A 6000-nucleotide genomic window follows, 5' to 3' on the forward strand; every position below is an offset into this window, starting at 1 on the left:
TTGGTCCATGACTCATTCCATATCTTTGAACTATTTCTTTTCCCACCTCCACATTTCGTAGATGCTCATAGTTCGTCTGAATTCTGAAATCTAGGCGTATAAGAAAAGGGAGGAGGAGCTGGGAAAATAATTTCACATATCTTATGAAGGGCCTAGGTTTTTTTTTCTCACCTCATTTAGTGTTGGACCGACCTTGATTGCAACTAGACTTAAAAATTGAGGGTGCCGAATTATAAAAGCTGAGTTAATCCTTTTAATTAAAATTATTAATTATTTTTCCTTAAGAAAATATTAAATTTCAATTAAAAATTCTGGGCTAGGCACATTATTTTTTTTCTGTGTGGCGTAATACACATTTTTTGTTGTCACAGTTCTTCGTGTACGTGAACTTTGGTGTAATCTTGTTATAAAAAGTGTTGAAAAGAGGGTGTTCTTATCACTCCTCTAATAGAAATTAACAAATCCTATATGTAACGTAAGGATAATGCCAGATTTATAAAGATCATACACATTGACAAATGACTCATGTCATTTTCTAAAACATTTTTCAGTTGCTTCCTTTTCTTTTTCCTGTATTGGACATATTTTTTCCAGTGTCATGACCTCTTGTGGGTGTTGACTTCAACAAATGCTTCACGTCGAGTATGCCATTTCTAAATCGACCGTCACTTAACTTCAAACCTCTGTCCTCAGGTTTGTGTTTTCCAACTGGTTTTTTACTGCTGCGACCACCAACCTTTCCTCCGAACAGTCGTAGAGTCATTCGCTAAAAGCCACAAGTGGTGTGTATTTAAGGAATAATAAGGAAAGTAAGAGTTATACAATACAACAAGGATGGGGATGATAGAAATCAATTACCTCTTGGAGCATTTTTTTCCTCCCTCTGCTTTTGTTTCTTCATCATTGGTCGTGCCACACTTAAAGGTAATCTTCGATTCTTGAGAGGCTGAATAAGAGCAAATGAAACAGTGAATTTGTGAAATTTTTGCACCGAGCATTTCGATACCATTTGCAAATAGAACACGATATAAAAAATAGAGCATCGATGAATAGACCGCACCTTCCCGCCAAGGGAAACAACCTTCCTATCTTCAACCTTTTTGCGCTCTTTCCATATCATATGCGAGTTCGCTAAGATATATTGCAATAAGTACCCATTATAAATTACTTATCATTCAAACATCTAATATTCAAATAATTTTCTTATCATTTAAACATCTCACATACAAAATCACAATGCAGTGCATTTGTTTTAAAAAAGAAACATCATTGATCATATATTTCAAGTGCATCAAAAACAGAAAACAGATTCAATGGAAAATAAATTCAAAATGAAACAAAAAAGAAGAGAAAATACTAAAGTTTTGGACGTCTTCCATAATCTTCTTGATGTCCATTTCATTTTTCTGCTTGTTGCTATGTTCTCTTGGAGGTCCATGTCCGTCAGCTTGTTTCTTCTTGTACATCTTTGCCATCGTTACTGAAAATTTAAAGACATAAGATGTAAGGGGGAAAACCCACAACAACAAAAAAACAAAACTTGAAACTGCATACACAATCAGAAGAGAAAATAGTTCAAATGAATGATTTAAAAGCTTGGACCTCTTCATGCATGTAATACGACAAAATGTTAAATAAGCATATAATGATTATGATATTGATAGATACATAGAACACCATTCAACTACTAGATTAAAGGAAAACAATCACGTAAGGAGATTATCCCTAAAAGTAAAATAAGGTGGCAAGTATTTTGATATGGATCAGTATAACTGCACAATAGTGTCCCAAGACTATTATCATGCTCATGAAGTAATTCAATCAATTTGTGAAGTCAATTCTTTCCTGTAGGTCTATTGGCCGCAGCATGCGCGCGCCCCGACACACAAAGTTCAATTTATCAATTTTTAACTTAGGTAACAACATGAATTTTCTCATAATCCTAAGAAACCCACCTCAATTTTCCAAGCTTTGAATTTCAAAAGCTCCTACTTCCTCCCAAGGATTGCACTTCAGCTCCTAAGCCATTTTCCAAACATTAATCATCCATGAATTTCACATGCAAGAGCTTAATTAATTTCAACAAAAAATGGAACAAATGGGATTTTGGGTAAAACTTTGGCGATTTTCGGCCAGCCCATTAAAGGAGAGAAAAAGGGAGAAAAAAACACAACTTAATCCTTGTTCCCTTTAGCTTCAACTGAAGGATTTGGGGGGGTGAGGGTTTGTGAAGCTACGGGTGGGTGAGGGAGAGAGGAGAAAGAGGAAATAGAAATCTGATTTTTCTTTTCTCTCATTTTACCTCTTTGGTCCCTTTCTCAGCTCAACCAATTTACAAAGCCTAATGATGGTGGGACCTACTTAGTGGTAGGGCAGATAAATTAAAATCATTCTTCTCAAATACTACAAGCATAAGTAGATACCCTTCATTTCTACAAGGACATGGTATTTTTCTGAGCTTAACTACTGGTATAAGCACTTGACAGTGGGTTTGGGAGAACTTATGAAAACCACTTATGATATATCTATAAGCTATTTTCCATAAGCTTTCGAGAAGAGCTTATGAAAACAACTTATAGCTAACATAAAAAAATCTCAAGTTAACTATCAGATTGTTAAACAATAGCTTTTTAATTTGTTTATCCAAACAGATCCTAAAAAATTCTCAAGTTAACTATCAGATTGTTAAACAACCACATAACAAACTACTGCTTATCATTGTCACAAGTTGGCCAATGAATATCGCAGAATGGCTTATCATTAACATGTGATATGAGACAAATACATTATTATCCATTTTCTATGCTTTCTAAGCCCAAATTTCACTTCAAAATCAACATCAGAATGATTAAACATTATATCCCAACTGAATAAATCAAGTGTAAATCATAGAACAAAACAAGAATCAAACAAACATCACAAACAACAACAGTCTCAAAAAACCCAATCTCAGAAAATCACATTACAATATAATAGAGACTTGCAAAGGCACGGAAGAATCGATTTCAGATTTGAAGAGGAAGAATCCAATCGTCGGAAGAGAGGAAGAATCGAAATTTGAATCAATAGGAAGTAGGAAAACGAACGCTGACAATTGCTACATAGGTGCACGAATTTCAGATTTGGGGAAGAAATTTGGGTGTGGTTATTATGCATAAGCCAAAACTTATGCACCATGCATAAGTCCAGCCCATTAACACCTAGCCCAACAAAATTGCTTTCTACACCCCAGAAAAAACCAAAATTGCTTTCTACATGGCTAGGCTAAGCTGGAACGAAAGCCTGGCCAGAAAATACTGGATGTTGGTTGTGGTGTTGGCGGAGGTGATTTCTACATGGCTGAAAATTTTGATGTTGAGGTTGTTGGTGTAGACCTATCCATAAATGTGATTTCTCCGTGCTATTGAACGTGCTATCGGTCTGAAATACACTGTTGAATTTGATTGTGCTGATTGCTCCAAAAAAACATATCCTGAGAAGACCTATGATGTAATCTACACTCGTGATGCCATGTTATACATCAAAGTAAGGAATTATCTTGTTAAGCTTTGAAATATTCAATCAATAGATAGCTTTATCCTCTTAGCCCCAGGTGTATGTAATTGTAAGCATGAATGAAGGACGATTTTATCAAATTAAATTTCCTTCCTCTGTAACAATTTTACTTGGAATAAAAGAATACCTAAACTCTAGGTTGAAAGTGATTCGGCAGTGGCCATCCACCTTATTACTCGTAAATGTTATTCCTTTTCGGTTCTTACACTTGCAAGCAAATTAAACTATTGGTCTCTTTGGCTCTCCATTAAGAAGAATTCTGGATTTTAATTTTGATCAATATCCTGACCTTTGTATTCTGCAATGTACTCTGAATTTGTTGCAGGACAAACCAACATTATTTAGATCATTTTACAAATGGTTGAAACCTGGAGGTCAACTTCTAATTACTGATTACTGCAAAAGTACAGACATAATTGTCTAATGGTTATTACTGAAATTATTACTGAAACCATACGTATGGTTTAATGGTTTTGATAGTTTTCAATGTGAAACCAAAATAATTGTCTAATGGTTTTGTAATAAAAAAATTGTGATAAACATTTAAATCATTATTAAGTAACCACTTAATAGTACACACTTATAACCTAATGTGAATTAATCAATAAGTAACCACTTTTTTTATAAAGCCTCGTCATCTCTCTTTTATTTCTAACGTTGTAAAACGAATTTCTGGCTTTGTCTAAATATAATTGCGCTTTAATGGTTTTAATAGACTTGTATGTGAAAGAAAAATAATTGTCAAATGCTAAATAAAATAAAAGAATAGTGAAAATTATTATTGACAAATGGTTTTAAATAAAAACTATTATTGAAACCATAAGTGTGGTTTAATGGTTTTGATAGTGTTCTACACGAAACCAAACTAATTGTCTAATGGTTTTCCTATGGGTATGGTTTCTGTGAGTTGTACTCCAAAACCATTTTGCTGTGGAAATGGTTTATGTGAGTTGTACTCCAAAACCATTAGATGTACTTAATGGTTTTCTTTGATCCAGCAGGGTGCATATGACAATCAAAAATCAAAAACATATGGAATTTTCTAACCATAACAGAACATTTTCAAAATCATCAGATTCAGGCACCGACTTTGAATTCTTAGCAACAAAATCACAATTCTCAGAAAAATTCCCAATTTGATTTCGACATTTTCTCAAACCAGGTCCATCATCAATTTTGCCAATCAAATTCAAATCAATCCCTAATCCCTCCAACCATTACTGAACTGAATCTCGTTCTCTAGGATTATTACTGAACTGAATCATCGATTCACCATTACAAACAAAATTGTTACTGAACAGAAAAAGATTATAACACGTAACTGATTCAAAATCAGAAAATCATGGTTCTTATAACAGTAACTTGCAACACAACAAACAGAAAATCATGCATTCTTATATTATCAACTACAAAAGCATAACTTAGAAACCAATTCAAAAACCATAGAATATAGACACACTATGGCAATTTCCCAGATCAAAAAATTGAGAATTTAGAAGCAATTGAGTATGAATAATCAATTTTATTCTCCTTCAAGAACTCCTCCAGAATACGTTTAGCTTCTTCAGGAACAGAACTCTCACACTCAATCTCAAACAAAGTCCCAAAATCAAAACCAGTTTCATCAACTTCCAATTTCAAACCTTTCCAATCATAAACATTCCTCACATTCCTAAAATCCCCCAAACCCACAAACCCATTTTTACCCAAACCCAACTTCCCCGGTTCATCAACGCAATCTCGACCAATCTTCGGATCCAAATCTTCCTCGTCTTCCTCTACACGACGCACACCGTTGACTAGAACCCCTTTTGCTTTAAGCGAAAAGACGCACCGTTCGTCGTCGTTGTAGAATCGGAAACGAAGTGTGGCTCGACGAGAAGAGAGTTCAGAGGCGGCGCCGTCGAAGAAGTGGTTGTGTTGGTGATGGGTGATGACGTGGAAGGGAGAGAGGAAAGTGGTGACTTGGCGATGAGCTTCGGCGTTTGCAAGACGTAGCTTTACTTCCACCTCCATTTCGGCGCGATTAAACTGACGGAGAAGAAACAGAATCGTGGTGATGGTGAAGAGAAAGAGAACTGATTGTGATGCAAAACAATGGGAAAGAGCTGAAGCACAAGATTATAACACGTGTCCCTGATCTGAAGGTTGTGATTAACTTATGCATGGTGCATAAGTTATGGCTTATGCACCATAACTTTTGCCAAGAAATTTGGGGGAAGAAATTAGGGTTGGGTTTTTAATTGGGGAAGAAATAAGCTATTCACTATTTAGCTTTTAAATTTTTTAATTGTTTTTTTTGTTGTTTTAATTTATTATTTTTTTAATCAAAGTGATCCGTTGGATAAAATATAAATAATAAAAAGTGATTTATTGGATCTTTAAACTCAATTGGATGGACTAGATCCATCCATATTTTTAAATGGATAGATTGGATACAATCCA

The 6000-nt window shown here is 34.7% G+C and overlaps 2 pseudogenes across 1 annotated transcript; both read right to left on the reverse strand.

Annotated features, from left to right (window-relative positions):
- Window positions 1-416: 416 nt before the first annotated feature.
- LOC146898614 (uncharacterized) lies at window positions 417-2019 on the reverse strand (annotated as a pseudogene). The gene is made up of 5 exons (XR_015021961.1): window positions 1956-2019; window positions 1358-1480; window positions 1061-1131; window positions 859-946; window positions 417-766 (listed from the first exon to the last, which is right to left on the reverse strand). The product of XR_015021961.1 is annotated as an uncharacterized LOC146898614 (transcript).
- A 2994-nt stretch (window positions 2020-5013) lies between these two features.
- Window positions 5014-5588, reverse strand: LOC146898615 (triphosphate tunnel metalloenzyme 3 pseudogene; annotated as a pseudogene).
- Window positions 5589-6000: the final 412 nt, after the last annotated feature.

The sequence above is a fragment of the Medicago sativa genome, chromosome 8 (assembly GCF_051527215.1).
Source record: "Medicago sativa cultivar Bolivia chromosome 8, Bolivia_mono, whole genome shotgun sequence".
Classification (NCBI taxonomy): Eukaryota; Viridiplantae; Streptophyta; class Magnoliopsida; order Fabales; family Fabaceae; genus Medicago; species Medicago sativa.